This window comes from Chiloscyllium punctatum, chromosome 45 (genome assembly GCF_047496795.1).
Source record: "Chiloscyllium punctatum isolate Juve2018m chromosome 45, sChiPun1.3, whole genome shotgun sequence".
Lineage (NCBI taxonomy): Eukaryota > Metazoa > Chordata > Chondrichthyes > Orectolobiformes > Hemiscylliidae > Chiloscyllium > Chiloscyllium punctatum.
Window position 1 is genome coordinate 47,999,297 of NC_092783.1, and position 22,815 is coordinate 48,022,111.

Here is a 22,815-nt window from a genome sequence, read left to right on the forward strand (position 1 = left end):
CTTGTATGATATTGGTGTAGTGATGGCTCACTTGGTGACCCTGAAATATATGCTTCCTGGACTTTGGCTAATGCTGAAAGAAGATAGGTCCAGACAGAGAAGGAAGGTTTGGTGGTCAGTTTGGGCAAGAGAAAGATCCACAAGTACCTTTTTGTGGATGTAACTTTGTAATAATAACTGACCTTAACTCCATGCCATGTCCACTCAAAGAGGCCAGGCGGTTCCGCCCATAGCTTCAGGCTGAATTCAGCAGTGGGCTTTTATTCTGAGTGTGTACAATTACAAGTTGGAAAGCTGCCAGGAGGCCAAATGGCAAATGTGGATGCCTTGAGCTGTCGCCTACCAGCAGATACACCACCGATGGTATTGCCACTAGAAGTCTCTGTTCTAGTATTAAACTTCCTGGCCACCCTTCCGGTCTCCGCTGACAATATCTGACTATGGACACAAAACAATTCCATCCATGCATATCTAAAACAGATGGTGATAATGGGGGAAAGAGAAGGGCCATCACAACCAGGACTGAAACCTTTCTGAACCCGGCAAGATCAGATCACAGTAGAGTGTGACATATTATTATGGGGAGCAAAAGTGAATGTCCTGAGCAAAGTTCGCCAACAAATACTGGATGACCTCCAACTGGGTCATCAGGGGTTTCAAAAATGAAGATATTGGTGAGAAGCTATGCCTGGTGGCAGGATTGTCTGCCAACATGGCCACTTGGATGGGATAGTGCCCAGATTGCCAACAAAGACAAAGATTACAGCCAACATCTCCCTCACATTTATGAGAATGAGCAGAGAAGCCCTGGACTCAGTTACATGTTGGCAATGCTGGCCCCTTCATGGGTTGTATGTTCTTAGTCATTGTGAATGCCCACTCGAAGTGGTTGGATCTGCATAGAATTCATTTGTCAAACATGGTGGTGACAATTGAAAAACTGTGAGCATCTTTTGCAATACGTGGACTCTTGGAAGTGTGGGTCAGAGACAACGGGCCATCAGTTACCAACAGGGAATTCCAGTATTTCCTAAAGTCAATTGGCATTCAAGCTTGTAAGGATAGCGCTACACAATCCATCATCCAATGGCCTGGTGGAAAGAGGCAGCCAAAGGCCTGATGCTGCCTGGCTTGTTGTGCTTTTCCAGCCTCCTGCTTGTCTACGATTAAAGAAACAACTAACAGCTTCACTCTATACCAAACTGTCCTGACTCCTGTTTGAGTGCAGGCCCACCCATCACACAACTGCAGGGACAGCTCTAGCAGAGTTGCTAATGGGGAGAAGACTCCACACCAGGTTGCATCTGATCTTGCTGGACCTAGAGGGAAAGAGAATTGGCATCAGGAATGCTAATGCCGGACACAAGGCTCCTCCAACAGGGAGAGGCAGTTTATTTCTGGGGACAAGGTTTAGTGTCGAAACCACGGAAATAGCCCTGCATGGGTAAAAGGCACGGTTGGTGAGAGGTCGAGCTCCGTGATGTACAAAGTTTAGGTGAGTGAGATGGTCCTGAACAAGTACGTAGGCAACATGAAAGCTGCAACCTCCCAAATGGCACAGAAACAAAACATATCCAGCCCCTCATAGCATCCACCAAGGTGTCAGAACTGTGAGTTCTCCACTTCCACGTAGTGTCAAAGCAACCTCAGAGTCTGAGATGTCACAGCTTCACCACCATTATCACCGAAAGAATAATTTCTGCTGAGATGTTCTGAGCGCAAGAAGTGCGCTACGGTCCAGTACATGTTGCCAATATTTGAGGCAGAGTCAGAAGAACCAGATCTTGTGCGAAAACACCCAGGAGAAACTATAGGAAAAGCAACAGGCTAATGTCTTCTTTGGAGTGAGTGTGAGGTAGCTGCAGGAAGGTGGTGACACTTAGCCTTCGGCAGTGCAGAAGGTCATTGACCTTCCTCTTGTATTGCCTCAGATTTCTATGGATTATTGAAACTACACTGTTCTGGGTGGTGTCCTCAACCAACTGGCTGGATCTTGTGTTGTGGATGCCTTTGCAGGACCTGGGGTGAAGAGGACCACCTATATCCTCTCAACCTTGCCCACCAGGACTTCCAGGGTCTGCAAAGTGAGGTACCAATTTCCCCTTGTTTGCCATGACCCTAGGCAAATAAATTAACTTTGCAGGGCATCTTCAGACTGCCAGGGCTTGACCAGGTGCATTTCTACCTTTTAAGTATAAAGTCATAGAATCACACGGGAACGGTGCGTTCGGTCCAACTCTCCATGTCGACCAGATACCCTAAACTAATCCAGCCGCTTTTGTCAGCATTTGATCCAATCTCTCTAAACCCTTCCAATTCATATACCCATCTCGATGTCTTTTAAATGTTATAATTGTAAGAGCTTCCACTACTTCCTCTGGCAGCTCATTCCATACATGCACCACCCTCTGTGTGAAACAGTTGCCCCCAGGTTCCTTTTAGATCCCATTATGGACTCCCCTCCCCTGCAGCGAGGATATTGGCTCTTCACCCTGTCCATGCCCCTCATGGTAAGGTCACCCCACCCCCTCAGCCTTCTATGCTCCAGGGAAAACAGCCCCAGCCTATTCAGGCTCTCCTAATAGCTAAAATCCTCCAATGCTGGCAATGTCCATGTAAATCAAATATGGCACCAATATCAGGGACCATGGGGAGTCCCAGCAATGGTGAATACTTCCATCTACTGTGAGTGAGAGAATAGGACAGGCAGAGTATGTGGGGCCATGTTACATAGGCAAATAGGTGATTTTGGGATAACGTTATGAGAAAATTCACCAGCGAGAAACATCCCATGAAACTTGTCAAAAATGCCACTTTGTTATTTGTGATGAACTCAGCTTAGAGTTTCCTCAATCACACTGAGCAGACTGTGCAATATGAATTCTCCATAGATTGTGGTCTGTGCCGTGATTGCTCACATCGTCATTCTCAATGGTCTAATAGTCACCAGGGATAAGCAGATCTGGGATCTGGTGAAGAATCAACTGGGAACCAAACAGTTTTTGTGAAGATTTAATTTTGTATATTGTTGCTCTCAAAAGTGGTTGGAAGAATTTTGAAGCTCATTAACAGTGTACTTTGAGTCCTTCCATAGTCAAAGATCCTGGAGTGAGACTTGAAGCTCGGACTTACAGCTTATGCTCCAAACTGAGCCTTCCAGGCCCCACTTTGTGGAAAATAGCATTTAGTACAACATTAAATTGCAGCAGTTATAGCAGGTAAAAATACAATTAGCTTTCTGTTGTGAGCAAGTAGAGGATATGGTATCATTCAAGGAACTTGCAGTGATATAATTAGAATTATTCTAATAGCAAAATATTGATAATGTTCGCCAATGTGTTGCCCAATATTGCAGAAAGTGCATCACACGAGACTTTGTTAATATGTGGATTTGCATCTGACAAATACCTTGAATGCTTGAATTCCGGTATACAACTCAATCTGCAATATTCCACCCCATAAGAAAACAGGTGGTACCTGTTAGTTGAGATTCCCAAACCAACAGTTGCAGCACTCCTTGACAGTGATTCAACTGCGTAGAAATAGTGAGGTAGCAGCTGATTACAATGTCTCTCCTGTCTCTGATTAATTTTCTACAGTCACCCTTATTTATGCTAATGCATGGAACCAAAAAAAATCAGAATGGATCCAAAAACTAAGTAGATGTTAATTTTTCACTTCAAACAGGGGGATGGGATCCGGACTTGTAGTCCAGCAAGTAAGCTAGCTGTGTGTCAGGATGTCCAAGACTGTAGGGAGGCTGTGGAGAAGGTAGCACTGACAGGGACTACTTACGGACACAGAGATGGGCTCAAGTGCGTATACTTCAATGCAAGGAGTATCAGAAATAAGGTGGGTGAACTTAAGGCATGGATCGGTACCTGGGACTACGATGTTGTAGCCATCACGGAAACATGGATAGATGAGGGACAGGAATGGCTGTTGGAGGTTCCTGGTTACAGATGTTTCAGTAAGATTAGGGAGGGTGGTAAAAAAGGAGGGGGGGTGGCATTGCTAATTAGAAATGGTATAACGGCTGCAGAAAGGAAGTTTGAGGGAGATCTGCCTCTGGAGGTAGTATGGGCTGAAGTCAGAAATAGGAAAGGTGCAGTCACCTTGTTGGGTGTTTATTATAGGCCCCCCAATAGCAGCAAAGATGTGGAGAAACAGATTGGGAAACAGATTTTGGAAAGGTGCAGAAGCCACAGGGTCGTAGTCATGGGCGACTTCAACTTCCCAAATATTGATTGGAAGCTCTTTAGATCAAGTAGATTGGATGGGGCGGTGTTTGTGCAGTGTGTCCAGGAAGCTTTTCTAACGCAGTATGTAGATTGTCCAACCAGAGGGGAGGCCATATTGGATTTGGTACTCGGTAACGAACCGGGACAAGTGGTGGGCTTGTTAGTGGGTGAACATTTTGGTGATGGCGACCACAATTCTGTCACTTTCACCTTGGTTATGGAGAGGGATAGGTGCACACAACAAGGAAGTTTTTACAATTGGGGGAAGGGAAATTACGATGCTGTAAGACAGGATTTGAGGAGCATACGTTGGGAGCATAGGCTGTCAGGGAAGGATGTGGTGGAAATGTGGGACTTTTTCAAGGAGCAGATACGACGTGTCCTTGATATGTATGTACCGATCAGGCAGGAAAGAAATGGTCGTGTGAGGGAGCCTTGGTTGACGAGGGAGGTTGAATGTCTAGTAAAGAGGAAGAAGGAGGCTTACATAAGGTTGAGGAAACAAGGTTCAGACAGAGCAGTGGAGGGATACAGGATAGCCAGAAGGGACCTGAAGAAAGGGATTAGGAGAGCTAAGAGAGGGCATGAAAAATCCCTGGCGGATAGGATCAAGGATAACCCCAAGGCATTCTATGCGTATGTGAGAAACCTGAGAATGACGAGAACGAGGGTAGGTCCGATCAAGGACAGTGGTGGGAGACTGTGTATTGAGTCGGAAGAGATAGGAGAGGTCTTGAACAAGTACTTCTCTTCAGTATTTACGAACGAGAGGGACTGTATTGTTGAAGAGGAGAGTGTGAAACGGACTGATAAGCTAGAAGAGATATCTGTTAGGAAGGAAGATGTGTTGGACATTTTGAACAACTTGAGGATAGACAAGTCCCCCGGGCCTGACGGGATATATCCTAGGATTATGTGGGAAGCAAGAGAGGAAATTGCAGTACCGTTGGCAATGATCTTCTCGTCTTCACTGGCAACGGGGGTGGTACCAGGGGACTGGAGAGTAGCGAATGTTGTGCCCCTGTTCAAAAAAGGGAATAGGGATAACCCCGGGAATTACAGGCCAGTTAGTCTTACTTCTGTGGTAGGCAAAGTAATGGAAAGGGTACTGAGGGATAGGATTTACGAGTATCTGGAACGGCACTGCTTGATTAGGGACAGCCAGCACGGATTTGTGAAGGGTAGGTCTTGCCTTACAAGTCTTATTGAATTCTTCGAGGAGGTGACCAAGCATGTGGATGAGGGTAGAGCAGTGGATGTAGTGTACATGGATTTTAGTAAGGCATTTGATAAGGTTCCCCATGGTAGGCTTATGCGGAAAGTCAGGAGGCATGGGATAGAGGGAAATTTGGCCAATTGGATAGAAAACTGGCTAACCGGTCGAAGTCAGAGAGTGGTGGTAGATGGTAAATATTCAGCATGGAGTCCAGTTACAAGTGGAGTTCCGCAGGGATCAGTTCTGGGCCCTCTGCTGTTTGTAATTTTTATTAATGACTTAGATGAGGGAGTCGAAGGGTGGGTCAGTAAATTTGCAGATGATACAAAGATAGGTGGAGTTGTGGACAGTGAGGAGGGCTGTTGTCGGCTGCAGAGGGACTTAGATATGATGCAGAGCTGGGCTGAGGAGTGGCAGATGGAGTTCAACCCTGCCAAGTGTGAAGTTGTCCATTTTGGAAGAACAAATAAGAATGCGGAATACAGGGTTAATGGTAGGGTTCTTGGTCAGGTGGAGGAACAGAGGGATCTTGGGGTCTATGTACATAGATCTTTGAAGGTTGCCACTCAGGTGGATAGAGTTTGTAAGAAGGCCTATGGAGTATTATCGTTCATTAGCAGAGGGATTGAATTCAAGAGTCGTGAGGTGATGTTGCAGCTGTACAGGACTTTGGTTAGGCCACATTTGGAGTACTGTGTGCAGTTCTGGTCGCCTCACTTTAGGAAAGATGTGGAAGCTTTGGAGAGGGTGCAGAGAAGATTTACCAGGATGTTGCCTGGAATGGAGAGTAGGTCATACGAGGATAGGTTGAGAGTTCTCGGCCTTTTCTCGTTGGAACGGCGAAGGATGAGGGGTGACTTGATAGAGGTTTATAAGATGATCAGAGGAATAGATAGAGTAGACAGTCAGAAACTTTTTCCCCGGGTACAACAGAGTGTTACAAGGGGACATAAATTTAAGGTGAAGGGTGGAAGGTATAGGGGAGATGTCAGGGGTGGGTTCTTCACCCAGAGAGTGGTGGGGGCATGGAATGCGCTGCCCGTGGGAGTGGTAGAGTCAGATTCATTGGCGACCTTTAAGCGGCATTTGGATAGGTACATGGATGGGTGCTTAATCTAGGATAGAAGTTCGGCACAACATCGTGGGCCGAAGGGCCTGTTCTGTGCTGTATTGTTCTATGTTCTATGTTCTAACATTCACTGATTTAACATATTACTGATGGAATTTAACACTTGGAACAATGAGACAGTAAATTACAAGTTAATATTACACTGTACAGTGTCCTGCCAAAGACACAAATGTGGCAAAGACTTCATTTTGCATGAACCCAAAGCTATTTATCGACCTGATTGAATCTCTTTCGGATTTTATAAGCCTTAATTATATCTGTCTCCAATAATCAAGATGATTCAAGCAATATGAGCAACCTGTCCTCAAAATTTGACTCTTAAAGACCCAACATCTCAAAGATCAGCAAAGCAATAGAAGTTTAAATTAACAGTGCTTTAGAGTGGTACTTACAGAGCGATGGCCTTTTCACAGAAGCTTAGTTCAGTTTTTGTCAGGGCGACATGGCTGTTGACTTTATTACAGTACTCCACATATGGACAAAAGGATTGAATTTAACAGCTCCGGCGAGGGTGACTGTCCTGACAATATAGTATTAAAGATGCCTAGCATAATTTATGCAATCGAGATTTGGAAAAATTATCCATTGATTGGAGTTGTGCTGCACACAAAGGAAGAAGATTTTAATTGTTGAAGATTACTGGTCCAGGTCCAGAACTGTACCCTTGGCCCAACCATTTTTGCTGCCTCATCGATACATTTTCCTGGCATATAAGGTCAGAAATGGGGATGTTCACATAAGAAAATTCGCAAGGTCTCTCTGAAAATAACCCACCATGACCTCAAGAAAAATGCCACTTTGGCATTTTGTGGTAGATTTTAGCCCAGAGTTTCCTTGGTCATGCAGGGGACCCCATGCAATATGAATTCTCGACAGATTGTGGTCTGTGCTGAGATCATTCACCTCATCATTCTCAATAGTCTGTATTGACATTGTGTTAGTATGGAAGTTATTATGACAGCAATATAGTTAACTTAGTGTTGTAATGCATGCCCGGGATCATGTTACAGGGCTCCAGTAACTTTTTTTTTGTGCACGAATCTTTATTCAAATTCCCACCACCAGGAATAAAATAAACACCCGAGTTGCCAGTGACAAGCAGTGCCCTTCACAAAAGGCAGTGCTGTGTGATCAAACAGTGAAGGGGAGGGCAGGGATTAAATCAAAATAGAGTTGGAGGAGGAAATAACACACTCCACTCCCTGCGGCGCCCACCTCTCCCTGAACAAATCCAGGGGGTCGATGGATACCGCGTGCTCCTTTTCCAGAGACACCAGGGCTCTAGGGCTCCAGTAACTTTTCTTTTTTTTTTGGCAAGCACTGCCCTTTTTTTTGGTTATATATATTTTTTTAAACCCCCACACTACCGCCTAACTGCGGTAGTGCTTATTTTTTTCCCCCAGCACCCATGGTGTGTGTGTGTACAGCTGTGAGACGCAGTGAAAGACACAAAGTGCACGAATCTTTATTCAATTGCCACCACCAGGAAGATGTGAAAAACACCCGAGCGGCCAGTGACAAGCACTGCCCTTCAAACCAAAGGGCAATGCTGTGTGGTCAAAAAGATGAAGGGGAGGGTAGGGACTAAATCAAAATAGAGTTGGAGGGGGAAATAATGCACCCCACTCCCTGCGGCGCCCACCTCTCCCTGAACGACTCCAGGGTGTTGGTGGACACCGCGTGCTCCTTCTCCAAGGACACCCGGGCTCTAACGTAACCCCGGAAGAGGGGCAGGCAGTCGGCCCTAACGACCCCCTCCACGGCCCGCTGCCTGGACCTGTTGATAGCCAGTTTGGCCAGGCCCAGGAGCAGACCCACGAGGAGGTCTTCAGACCTGCCCTCCCTCCTCCGTACCGGGTGCCCGAAGATCAGGAGAGTGGGACTGAAGTGCAGCCAGAAACAGAGGAGAAGGTTTTTAAGAAAATCAAAAAGGGATTGCAAACGCCCACACCCAATGTATACATGGTCCACGGACTCCACAGCGCCACAGAACAAGCAGTTGGGCTGGGAGTCCGTGAACCACCGCAACCTGCGGTTGCAGGGGACCGCTGCGTGCAGCACCCTCCACCCCAGATCCCCGAGAGAAAGGGGGAGGACTCCCGCGTAGAGAGCCCTCCACTGGGGATCCCCACTAGGGCTCCAGTAACAGATAATGGTAGTGCATTGTGATAGGTTAATTAAATCACTGGGAGATTTAATTTTTTTTTTCTTTTTTTTTTCTTTTTTTTTTCTCTTTTCATGAAAAACACCCGAGTGGCCAGTGACAAGCACTGCCCTTCAAACCACAGGGCAATGCTGTGTGAGCAAAACAGTGAAGGGGAGGGTAGGGACTAAATCAAAATAGAGTTGGAGGGAGAAATGATGCACTCCACTCCCTGCGGCGCCCACCTCTCCCTGAACGACTCCAGGGTGTCGGTGGACACCGCGTGCTCCTTCTCCAAGGACACCCGGGCTCTAACGTAACCCCGGAAGAGGGGCAGGCAGTCGGCCCTAACGACCCCCTCCACGGCCCGCTGCCTGGACCTGTTGATGGCCAGTTTGGCCAGGCCCAGGAGCAGACCCACGAGGAGGTCCTCGGACCTGCCCTCCCTCCTCCGTACCGGGTGCCCGAAGATCAGGAGCGTGGGACTGAAGTGCAGCCAGAAACAGAGGAGAAGGTTTTTGAGGAAATCAAAAAGGGAGTGCAAACGCCCACACCCAATGTATACATGGTCCACGGACTCCACAGCGCCACAGAACAAGCAGTTGGGCTGGGAGTCCGTGAACCACCGCAATCTGCGGTTGCAGGGGACTGCTGCGTGCAGCACCCTCCACCCCAGATCCCCGAGAGAAAGGGGGAGGACTCCCGCGTAGAGAGCCCTCCACTGGGGATCCCCACTAGGGCTCCAGTAACAGATAATGGTAGTGCATTGTGATAGGTTAATTAAATCACTGGGAGATTTAATGCTGATGGTGATGATGATGGTGTTGTAAATATAATTGGTTCCTTCCATCACACTTAAGCTGTATGGCAGGTGATGATTAGTTTAGAAAGACAAAGCAAACCAGCATGATTGGCTATGCTAATGTTATCCGATATGTGCGGAACCAACAAATTGTATAAACTGGAGAGAACAAAGAAATTGTGTGGAGTCAGGGAACACATTTTGCTGGCTCTGACAGCTTTGGTTTTGCAAGATTAAAGTTTAATTTCATTAAGGATTTTCTGTGTCTCCTGGTAATTTTTTATAGAACACTGAGTGATTCTTCCACAACAAATTTGGCACCCCAGACGGAACCGGACAGAGACCTTTTTCTCTGAAAAGAGGCTGCAGCTGAAGGTCACTTCCTAGTTGAACCAGAACTCTCCTGAGATTGACAGAATAAAAGGGTTGGCCGCTCATAAACAAAGGAAGAGTAAGTGTTTTGTTGCTAATTTGAACTATATTCTGTCGAATAAGGGAGGTTCTTGAGGATGCAGAAGTGATGGGTCTCTCCGATCCAAAGAACCAGAAGGTGGATGGTCAATTAATATCTGAAGAGGCGCAGAGGATTGTTCAGGAAAACTGCGCAGGGGGTGAGCAGTATAGATTAAAGTGATTGAGACAAAATTTCATGTGATGTATTTAATTTTCTGTGTATAGCGCCTTCTCTGTAAAACATAGAGATTAATTTTTAACCTTTGTATTTTATTGATTGGGGATTGAACAGGTAGAAAATGGTAGATTGTTTTATTGTTGGTGTTAGTGATTTTGGATGAAATTGTAAACTGGCAGATTGGTAGTTGATGACATAAAAGTAAAATAGTTAAGAATGGTCAGTGTGTTAAAGTGTAACTAGACTGTTGAATGTTTAAAACAAGGCCTGTTTGATAATTAGACTGTATTTTTAGAAATGAATGAAGGCTCAGAGAGAGAGAGAGAGAGAGAAACTTTGGCTCAGTGCTGAGCTCTGACTGCTTGCACAAAGGTTCTGTTTTTGTGTTTGTGTGTGTGCGTGTGTGTTTGTGTGGATGGGAGAGAGGGAGAGATTACAAATAACAAAGAAAGTTTACAGCCCAGGAACAGGCCCTTCGGCCCTCCAAGCCTGAGCCGATCCAAATCTACTGACTAAACTTATCACCCAATTCCTAAGCATCTGTAACCCTCTGCTCCCCACTTACTCATGCATCTGTCCAGATGCATCTTAAATGAATCTACCATGCCTGCCTCTACCACCTCTGCTGGTAACGTGTTTCAAACGCCCACCACCCTCTGTGTGAAATACTTGCTGCGTGTATCCCCCTTAAACCTTCCACCTCTCACTTTGAAAGCATGACCTCTCATTATTGAATCCTTCACCCTGGGAAAAAGCTTGTCTCTATCCGCCCTGTCTATGCCTTCATGATTTTGTAAACCTCAATCAGGTCCCCCCTCAATCTCCTTTTTTCTAATGAAAATAAACCACCTACTCAACCTCTCTTCAGAGCTAGCACCTTCCATACCAGGCAACATCCTCGTAAACCTTCTCTGCATCCTCTCCAAATTGTCCACATCCTTTTGGTAATGTGGCGACCAGAACTGTACATAGTATTCTAAATGCGGCCGAACCAATGTCTTGTACAACTTTAACATGACTTGCCAGCTCTTATACTCAATACCCCGTCCAATGAAGGTAAGCATAATATATGCCTTCTTGACCACTCTATTCACCTGTGCAGCAACCTTCAGGGTACAATGGACCCTGATTAGTGCATTCTGCAGATGCAGTCTTGGAATGGTTTAGGCAGGACGAATGTGAATTGATTGTTTTTGTGAATTAGTGTGAACCTAGGGAAGTTTAGGGACTGCTAGATTAGATAGGGACGGTTGTGAGTTGTAAGAGTTAGGGAATATTTATAATATGCGCTACCAGACTTGTATGGCATAAAGGAATGAACTCTGAGACTAGAGGTAATAGATTAGCTGGACTGAAATGTATGTCAGGATAAATAAAGGGACTGTAATTGAAATTTTGGTTAAGCAATTTCCAGTAGTAAGACACAATTTTGTAAAAAATTCTGGGAAATGGGAAAGAAGAACTAAGGATTTATTAACAAAATGGCCAAAAGAGAGTGCCTTTGATATAAATATGTGTGATGAAAGAATTACAGACCTGGGGATAAATCATAAAAGAGAATATTGAAGAGGGAGTGGGAGGTAGAAATGTTATGACAGTTTGGAATTGTTGGGGAGGATTGAGAAAAACTTTTCAGGCACCAGTTACAACCAGGGGGGTGCCAGAGAGCAGAACGAGCAGCTTTTGGAAACAAAGACTTTAGAAGGGAAAAACTTCACATGCTCGGTGCAGAACAAAGAGCCCTTCAGTATGTGGGCCCAGCAGGGTGGTAACCCCACCCTCATTTAGGTGAACAGAATGTAACACATTATCCTGTACTAAGGGGGACAGTAGAGATAGAGGGGGAGTTAGATTTGGATGAATCTGACCCAGAACAGAATGTATTAAAAATAAAATGAGAGGCACGACAGAGGAGGGGGCAAACAGAATTAGGTGCTTTACAACCGGAAAAAAGACAGATTGCGAGGTGCATGTTCAGAGAATAAAGAGACCAGAGGTACACCTAATTTATTCCAAGAATGTTGTGCAAAGGCAGGCAGAGACTGATGGGGGAGGGGAGCAGAGGAGGCAGTAACAGGCAGGGAGGTGGGAGGAAATACAAGTTAGGGTTAGATTTGGAATCTGATGAGGAATCACAATGTAGCAATTTTAATAAGGTAAAGAAGTTCCCACAGGGGAAGATGCTGCTGTTGTTTATAAAAGTGCGGAGACAGCCACAATACATTCCTTGGGGAACTCCGGATCCTGGAAAAGCTGAGAAATGTCTTGCCCAGTTTACATGATGGAGCAGGAAAGTGAATGAGAGCCTTTGAATCTGAAACCACAGGACAGTTGTTTGCTATGGGAGATTTGAAGGCACTGCTAGTACAGGTGGTGTGACTCGCGCAATAAAGAGAGATAATGGATTGAGCTTGCTTGAAGAATGTGGTGGACAAACCGTCTATTAATGGTGCTGGGTTTGATCGAGTAAGACAAACAGTATGGCAGGCCCTTAGCCTGTTACCCACCAAAGCCTTGAGAGGGGGTCTTCTGGGAGACACTGAAACCCAGCAGTCTATTTGGAAAGCCAGTTGAAAAGGTGGAGGCTTGAAACAAAGCAAGTTGTGGAAGGGAGTCAACTGTTAACCACAATGTTTCAGACTGCTACTGTTGAGGTAATTCCCCTCAAGTCAAATCTAAACGAGAGGAGGTAGTGGGCCAGGAATTCAAAGGTCATGCAGTCCGTGCAGTCAAAAGATACTGGATAAGACAAAAAGAGGCTGGGTGAACAGCAGGAGGAGGTGCAAAGAAAGTTGACATTACTGCAGCTTGAGGATCTTAAAAAGAAAGACAGAGAGAAAAGCGAGACACTCGCCTGTGACATCGAGGTTGATCGACGCTAATGCAATGAACAACATGCCGGTCCAAGGAAAACTCCATAAAGCCACCTGCAAGGGCCACAGGATTCCATGCTGATAAATGCTTTTGGAGGGACTTTTCCACAAGTACCACACCAAGGGCAAAATAAAATTAATCAACAGCCTAGATGGAACTGGGGTCTCCAAGGACAGGGACAGGGAGAGGTAGGGGGCCAAAGAGTATGGTGGGAAGTCAGATTCAGGGAGGATCAGGAGTAGTGTGTTAGGGGTGCCCAGAGAACCCAAGTGGGAAGGGGCCATACCCTATGATAACACGGGAGGCTGAACAGGCACCTATTTTTGGTTAGTCTGGAAGGACGGTTGACGCCTATGTTACTGGAGCTACGTACACTTGCAACTGACCAAAGTATGCCTCCCATCTTCCCGTGCCGGATAAATTTATTAAGACTGTAGGGTTCCCAGGTAAGCCACAGTTGGTGAGGTTTACTGCTCCAGTAAGTTTACAAATGGATAGTAAGATAGTCGTCTTGCTTTTATTAGTCTCTAAGGGGATGCCAATTAATTTGCTGGATAGGCGTACTTTATTGGAGTTAGAATTGGTATTGGAATGTACTCAAATGGGATTTAAAGTAGATAGAGTGAGTTCTCAGGTGGTGTTGCAGGGAACCAGGACGGCTAACGTATGTATATGAGATAGGAGATATAGGTGGTTGTATTTGGGTAACTTGGGAGAAATGGGGCAAGATGCTTTAGCTTTACTGCCTTTGGCTATGCCACCCATGCCTGAACTGCATTGTGTCAGTGAGTTTTGATGAGACTCAGAGTAAACTATTGGAGGAGAGGTGGCACTGTGAGGTTGTCACCCCGCAGCATTTACAGAGTGAAGCTATAGTGATAGGAAAGCAGCGCGCAGCATTGCAGATAAGACAGTGATTTTCTGAAGAAATGGTACAGTGTGCCAGGGGCTTTGCCCCATGTGACACTGTTTGTAAATGAGGGACATCAGTCCAAGGATCTAGGACTCATGATGAAGCATGTAGAAATAATTAGTGATTGGCAGATGATGACACCAGGGGTCTGGAAATCTGGCGATGGTAATTATGTTCGAATTACAGCTTGTATAGATATGTTGGGGAACCCCAAGGAATTTGAGGTGGTTTCCCAGCGAAGTATGCCAGTGATAGGGGAGGAAGTGGTCATCAATTTGATTATTGGCTGGATGCATTACCAGTTAGCTTATGATCACTACAAGATACAGATGTGGGGAGAGTGAGGTCAGCAAATCCAGTGGAAACTAGATTAAAGCTGGGGGTACATTTACCGAGGAGATCACAATATCCTTTGAAGCCAGTGGCAGAGGAAGCAATGGCGGTGACAATACAGAGACTGCTGGTAGCCAGGGTGCTTAGGAAGACATGCAGCCCATGTAGCACCCCATTGCTGCCTGTATTAAAAGTGGATAGGTCTAAATGGAGACCGGTATATGATTTGAGGGCAGTTAATGAGGTGGTAGAGAATTGGCCAGCAGTGGTTCTAAATCCACGTACATTGCTGACTAATATACCGCCGGAAGCAGTTTGGTTTTAAATGATTGACTTGTGTTCAGCCTTCTTTAGTGTTCTGTTGGCAGAGAACTGTCAATATTTGTCTGCTTTTACATATGGGGAAGGCATTGTACTTATAATCAAATGCTGCAGGGGTTTGCGCATTCACTGCATGTATTTAATCAGGTGTCGAAGTTGGATCTGGAGGGTGTGCCATTGGAGAATACATTAATCCAGTATGTTGATGATTTGTTAGTTTTCTGAGAGTCAAGAACAATGTGGGTGTGACACCATATCTCTTCTGGGACAGTTAGCATATGGTGGTCATAAGGTGTCGAGGAGAAGCTGCAATGTTGTAAGCAGCAGGTTGAGTATTTGGTAGGCTGCTATCTAAGGGCTGTAAGTTGATAGCAGCTGATCAGATTGAGGCAATAACTCAAGATCCCAGACCTGTGACAGTTGGATAGATGATGACATTTGATGGTTGGTTTTAGTTCTGATTGGATTGAAGAGTCTGCTGAAGTTACAGCTCCTTTGAGAGAAATAATGAAGGATGCAGATCATGCAAGTCTGCAGAGTGTGCTGCAGTGGACTGAGGATGCTGTGGCAGCTTTTAATACTCTTAAGCAGTCATTGCAGTCAGCCTGGGTGTTGGGCCTGTCTAACCATGAGAAACGTCTTCACCTTTACTTGTCAAACAGACAGGCAGGTTATGCAGCTGCAGTACTTACACAAGAGGCGGGTGTAGGGGGAGCTAAACAGCCTATTGCATATAATAACAGCAGATTGGATGATGTGGGTCAGGGATAACCACCTTGTTACCGGGGCCAGGCGCTGTGGTAAGGGTTTTGACAACTGAAGTTATTCCGAGGTTTGGCGTACCGTCTGAGATCAGTTCAGGTAATAGGTCTGCCTTTATTCAGAAGGTGGTTAAGTTGGTGCTGTAGACTTTGCGGATTGAGCAGGGGTTTGGCTGTGTGTATATCATCCCTAGTCGCAGGGCATAATGGAATGGATTAACGGTACCTTAAAGGCTAAATTGAATCAGATTTGTGTGAGCACCAATCTTAACTGGGTTGCTGCGCTGCCGCTGGCAGTATTGGTCTACCGTGTGCAGACTAACCGCATGACTAACTTGGCATCACCTGAAGTGCTTACCAGTACACCCATGCCAGTGTCCAGGTTAGTGGTCCATTCGGGAGGCCTAGCTTCGAACGATTGGAACTTGAACTTAAGTAGTGCATGCAACAGTTAACTATGGTTCATGAGTCTATACACACACACAAGAAGTACCCATGGGAGCCAGTGTCTGGTAACAGCAAGGGGCCTATTGGACCTGGCGGTCAGGTGTATGGATGGGTTTTTCCAGAGAAAGTAGAACGAGCTGAAGGGAGAGGGTCCCTTTACAGTAACCAGGGCATCGCCTACAGCCGTTTCAATGGTGGGTCGTTCCACATGGTATCATCTTAGTCACTGTACCAGGGTGCTCCCATGGGCACAGACGGACTCTGGGGTTTAGGTATGTGAGAGCTGAGAAGAGGCTGCGATGATAGGGCTTGTTGGGATCCAATACTCCTTTACATGGCCTTGGGTAGTCAGTGAATGTGGCTTGTAGGAGTGCTGGTACCTCTGAGGCCTTCAGTGATGCGTTTGTGGTAGGGCACCTTTCTCCTGCTTGTGTGGGTGAGGATGAGTTGGGGGAGGTCACTGCAGCCCCCCTCCCTAGTCCTAAACCTTTCTGCTCCTGTGCTGAGTTGGAGGTCCATTGATTTGGCGGACCTGGCGGATCTCACTTGGTAGTGCCAATGCCCTATCACAGCTGGCTCTGCACTGCCCAGAATGGGGATATGTCCCTGATCGGTCTGTACACATTGTTGGTACATGTTGGCCAAGGGGTTTCCCCAATGTGTTCAAGGCCAGGAATGTGATTGCCGTGGACTGGGAGTCGCTTATCCCTGCCGTTGGGATTGGCAGCAATACTGAGTGGATTTATTCTACGTATTACAATTAGCAGAGATTTATTAATTACTCTGATGATGCCCTCTCAGTGTAGGGTGAGCAATTGGATGTGACCTTTCGGATGGCGTGGGTGGGCTCAGGCAGCCTTGGATTGGTTGTTGGTCGAGAAAGGTGGGGTCTGTGTACTGTTTGGGGAATGTTGCTGTACCTTTGTTCCCAATAATATTAGCCTGGAGGGATCTTTTACTCAGGTGATGGGTAAGCTGTGGAATTTACAGGAAGTGCTTGAGAAGTTGGGGTCAGGCCATTGGGTTTTTGGCTTGTTGGATGCTGTTTTGGGTGGATTAGGTGGTTTGGTTCGCTAAGATTGGGATTGTTGCGGGTTTTTGTGTTGCTTGTTGTTGCCTTTGTCTTTTGCTGTGCTTTACCTCTTGTTAACTCTTTTTAGTGCGCCTTGCTGGGCGATGATTCCCTGTTGTTCCGGTGGACTCTGGTCCAGTCTCCACTTCTGCTGCGGATTCACCACTCTACTACTATGATCTGACATCTGCTGTGGTGCTGAAGCCTTGTCTCAATGGTTTGGAGCTATCACCCATTGGCACAGCTAACCTGAGAATGCAACTTTTAAAAAAAGAGGTTTTGTGATTTACACATGAAAGAAGTGAAACTATCATGGTATTCAAACAGATGAAAGACTCAACAGACAATCAAGGTATTTTTCAATGTATAATTTCAGTTACATCTCACTGTAAATTTTTGCTATAAATTCTGTGTCTTAGGATTGAGTCCTCCACTATCACCTGATGAAGGAGCGACGTTCCGAAAGCTAGTGTACTTCCAATTAAACCTGTTGGACTATAACCTGGCGTTATGTGATTTTTTTAACTTTGTTTCAACGGTGTCACCTGACTTGCATGTGTTGCGAGTGCGTTTAGACTTTGCGGGGTGTTTGGGTCTTTTTTTCCGGTTTCAGTTATTGAAGGACGGGGTTTTGGCCTGAGACTCCAAGTGCTGAGGGAGAATCTCTTGAGGTTTGGACACTTGAGGTTGTTGTGTTTAAATCTGAAGTATTGCAGATGCTGAAAATCTAAAACAATCACAGAAAATGCTGGAGGAACGCCACATGTCTGGAAGCATCTGTGGACAGAGAAACAGAGTTAACATTTTGGCACCAAATGACTTTTCTACAGAACTCTGTTCTGAATGAGATGAGATTGAATGACAAAAATAAATAAACAACAAACAATGAGCCTGGGAGAAGATAACACCAGGTTGAAGCTAGACAGAATGGAGACACAAGCAGGATGTGTGTGTCCGCCTTTTCAATGGTTTATATGGTCATGGTGGGCCTTTGTTTTGTTAATTGTTAAACTATGTCACAAGATCCTTTCACAGTTGGTTGGTGGGAGATGATGCTGTATTCTAGGCTGTGATCTGACCAACATAGTGACTGATTGTAAATAGACAGCTTGGAGCCACTGGGTTTGGCTGATTTGGGGACATGTACACACAATAATGCCGTCAGGATCAAAAACAGAAAATTCAGCAGGCTTTTCAGCATTTGTGCACAGAAATCAGAGTTAACGTTTCAGGTCTGGTGACTCTTTGTGAGAACTAAAAGTAACTAGGAAAAGGTTTGCTATATACTGAAGACTGGGGTGGGGATGCTAAATGTGTAAATGATAGGTAGAGACATAGCCCAAATGGAGAGAAATACAGTTGGACAGACAAAGTGATTGAATGTCAAGCCAGGGAGAATGAAGAACTGCTAATGGGGACCGTGAGGGGGTTGGCTGTGCTGCAACCAATTCACATGATGACAGAGTTTGGGGCATGGGGGTGGGTGAAGGAAATGGAAGAAGGTGCTCAGGCCCTAAGATTACTGAACTTGATGGGTATACATCCCACCCACAACTGCAGTCCAATGATATCACATAGTCCATTGCTGGCCCATTTCGATCCCAAGTGAAAGGTGGTGCTGTCAAGCGATGCCTCTCCAGATGGTATTGAGGTAGAGTTTACTCAACAGTGGCTCAACGTAGAGGAGCACCCAATAGCATATGCTTTCCGGACTTTGGCTGATGCTGAACGCAAATATGTGTAGATATAGAAGGACAGTTTATGAACATCTTTGTTGTGAGAAAGTTCCATCAATACCTTTACAGGTGTGAGTTTGTCATAGTAACGGATCACAAACCCCTGCTAGAGCTACTTAAAGCAGATAAGACGGTGCTGCCCATAAGTTCTGGTCGAACTCAGTGGTGGGCCCTTACTCTCAGCGCATACAAGTACAAGTTACAACACAGTCCAGGACACCAAGTGGTCTTGGGCTGCCTCCCATCGGCAGATACTCCACTGATGGTGTCACCCCTGGATTCTGTTCTGGTTTTAAACTTTATGGACACCCTTACTCTCACCGCTGACAATATTCAACTGTTAGTACAAAAAGATCCTGTCCTGGCAGAACACTTGAGAAAGCTCTTAAATAAGTCACCTATATGGTACTGGAGAGGGACTACCGGTCACTGGAGTAACTTTATAATGATGTTTACACATTGCACATCACTGAGTATAAATACCACAGTGGATTAGAATGCACTGGAACTTTAGAGAGTCTTGACAATACATACTGTCCACAAAGTATCTGGGGTGATTGCAGTCTAGGAGGGGTCCATAGCTCTGAAGTGAGTCATGGTCTGCTGCTCTGGAAAGGAAACATAGGAGTGTACTCATCACCACTGGGGGCTGCAGGCTGAGATAAAGGGAGGTTAACAGCTGTGAAGTTGGGCAACTGCATTTGTTTACGGTTTGAGTATTATAAAACTGAATGAGGACAGGGTCATGTAGGAGGGATCTTGCCCACAATTGGGAACCCCCTGTCTTCAAGTGGATCCAGTGTTTATAGCACAAGGGCAGTGGAGGCAGCAAAGTACAAAGCACTATGTAGCTCTTGTTTACCTTGAACATAGAACAATATAGTATAGGAATAAACCCTTTGGCCCATATAGCTCACTGATTGAAGACTTTTCACTGACTGACTATTATACGGAGAGATTGATTGAAGGCAAGTGTAGGTATCTTGAAACCAGAAAGTCACATGTTGTGATGTCATGTAATTATCTCATAGATACAGCCCTTTCTGCTCTGGAATCTATGCCATAACACAGCACAAATTATATCAACGATGACTTAGTTAAATAATTCTTTGAAGTAAGTTAACATCAGAACAATTGTAAATCAGATATGAAAATTATAACTAATGTAAAGACAATGATATGACTTACTTTTCTTTCAGATCATTAAATCTTTTTTACAAATTTTCATCTTTCCCTTTAGCGATCTCAGCTCCCTTAGTGACATTGGAATAAACCAGGTGGCTGCACAAGCAAAGGTCAATATTTTCTGGGTAGAAGTTTTCATTTTGCAGTCTTCGCACAGACCATGCTAAGTAGTTACAAAGTATTATGTATGAATAAACTAAAGTGACAGAAAATAATGCTGTTATTTGAAATATTAAAGACCGTAAAGTGATAAACTGATCAAACAAATGTATGACAGGCTTTACTGAATCTTTGGGCCTGATTAAATGTTTGATGGTGTCTGCAGAGTATATTTACTTTAGTTCACAGGCAAACTCTTGCTGTCATCTTCAAAGGAAATCTTGCATCAAGCTTCTGCCAGACAGTTACCCAAAACCAAGATAATTTATGGTTAAATTTCATACAATTTCTACTCAACTAATTTCAATTGCATGAATTAATCTTCACATATTTACTCCATGCCCATTCTCATCCAAAGATGTTTCAAGGAATCTGAATAAACGTCAGAATCGAGAGAAGCTGTTATCATCTTGCACAATGCGAGTTTGTCACCTCAGAGTGATGGTTGAGAAAACAATCATGTTTATGAAAAGGAAACATTTATAGAGGACTTTGTGGCAAGGGTCTCAGAACAGAGTGATGGGGGTGAGTGGCTCAGATTTTAAGAGAGGACTTTGGGACACAAAGCTCAAGAAGATATCAGGGATAGACCCTTTGAGTTGATAAAATATGGTGCTGGAAAAAGCACAGCGAGTGTGGCAGCATCTGAAAAACAAGAGAGTTGATGATTAAGTCCTAATGGAGGATTATGCCCAAAATATGGACACTTTTGCTCCTCAGATGCTGCCTGACCTGCTGTACCTTTTCCAGTGTCACACTTTATTGACTCTGACTCTCCAGCATCTGCAGTCCTCACTATCTCTGTGGAACCCTGGAGGACTTGGACACAACTTGCTTGGCAAGGGCTTCAGACTGAGAAAGTGTGAGGGTATGAGGGACAGAGAGGATTTTGAATGAGGATCTCATTGCTGTTTTCCAAGATTGGAGGGAGAGTGGTTTCTGTGTCTTAGAGAACCATTTGTGGAGCAAATGTCATCGGTTTCAGCAACATGAGCTCTGGGTATGCTGCTGCCATCACTGCAGCTCATCTATGTGGAATGGGACTATTTGGTGCCGCCCTTTTGGTGCTGATCATTTGGCCCCACTGTTTTGGCTCTTAACTGTTTTGGCGCTCATTACTTTGGCGCTGAGCTGTTTTGGCACCAATACATATAGATAACCATCGTGTGAAAATTTTGGTTTGTCTCTCTTGCTTAAAATGTTTTCAGCCATTTCTGGTATGGGTGTGACAAGAAAATAGAAAGAAAATAGTATTACAGCTTTCCAATGTGAAGACAGAAGGGCTTAAGTATCATCAAGGCAGTAGATGACTATTAACAATTGTTAAATGAGAAAATGATTACAAAGCGAGATTTGAATTTACAGTGGATCATTACAGCTTTGACTATCAACTCTTGCTAGTTGAGAAAATTACATCGGGTAGGTTGTTAGTCATCCTCTCTTCTTTAACCAAACAAGACTTTTTTAAAATTCTGAATTGGCGCCAAAACAGCTCAGTGCCAAACTAATGAGTGCCAAAACAGTTTAGAGCCAAAATGGCGGGGCCAAATAATTGGCGCCAAAAGGGCGACGCCAAAACATACCTGACCCCATCTATGAGGATGAAAACTTCATGAATCACATGTGGTCAAATCACAGCTTCAGAGGATACAGGCTGACAGGGACTGGGTGACCGGCAAGCAGTCAGAAAGGAACTGGCAGGTAGAGTGGAAGTCCCCTATGTAAACATCCCACTCTCCAACCAACAGTTCAGAATACTCACTGAAGTGGTGGTTCACCTGGGAAATACAGACAGAACCATGTCCACGGTACCAAGGGAAGCACAGTTGTATGGGGCACAGAGCAGGAATGACAAGGAAGACTGGAAGAGCAATAGTGATGGGTAATTCGCTAATGTGTGGAAAGGACAGACCTTTTTTCAGCTTAAAGTTTGAATCCAGATGCTGTGTTGCCTCTCTGGTGTTGAGGTCAATGATATTACTGAATTGTTCAGAGGTAGCAATCTCTGAATTACTCCTAGTTCTTGCAGCAAGTGTGTAAAGAGTTAGGAGGATAAGAGCGATTAATGCACGGCTGGAAATATACTGCCTGAAGGAGGGCTTCAGGTTCTTGGGGCATTGGGATTGAGGATGGGGATGTGTGTGCTGTGCAGGTGGGACAGATAGTGCTAAACATAGCAAGCATTGAGCTTTTTGAGGTATGTTTTGCCAGTGCTTTTGGGGACGTTTTAAACCAATTGGGCAAAGGTGAATTATGTGATAATATTAAAGAGAAGTGCCAAGGCACATGGTGGGAGAGGTAGATAACATATGAATAAGAAATGGAAATTCATTCAGTGGTGACAGAGTAAGAGAGATAATAATAAAGTCTAAATCAGGTTTGTCATGCCTGTGTGTGAATGCTTAGAGTGTAGTAAGTAAGACTGGTGAATTACAGGCTTGGATTGCCACATGGACATATGATGCCAGGGCTTTAATGGACCCTACTGCAAAGAGGTAAAAACAATGACTGCAGATGCTGAAAACCAAATACTGGATTAGTGGTGCTGGAAGAGCACAGCAGTTCAGACAGCATCCAACGAGCAGCGAAATCGATGTTTCGGGCAAAAGCCCTTCATCAGGAATAAAGGCTGATGAAGGGCTTTTGCCCGAAACGTCGATTTCGCTGCTCGTTGGATGCTGCCTGAACTGCTGTGCACTTCCAGCACCACTAGTCCTACTGCAAAGATCCCAGCTAATGTTATTTCTCAACATGTCAGATCCCATTCTGCAATCTGGCTTGATAGATCTTATTGTGTTTTATTCTAAATGCCTTGATTTATTTTTGCCTTTACTCTTCAACCCCTTCAGGAT

At 45.0% G+C, this 22,815-nt stretch overlaps 1 long non-coding RNA gene across 2 annotated transcripts in view; it reads left to right on the plus strand.

Moving 5' to 3' along the window:
- Window positions 1-9,730: 9,730 nt before the first annotated feature.
- The window catches only part of LOC140467382 (uncharacterized), a 30,680-nt gene continuing 17,595 nt past the window's right edge, over window positions 9,731-22,815 (plus strand). The window contains exons 1-2 of one of the 2 annotated variants that reach the window (XR_011955438.1): window positions 9,731-9,982; window positions 16,972-17,235. This is a non-coding gene — a long non-coding RNA (uncharacterized lncRNA). The remainder of the gene's footprint in view (window positions 9,983-16,971; window positions 17,236-22,815) is intronic. The other variant, XR_011955437.1, reaches the window with a different exon arrangement.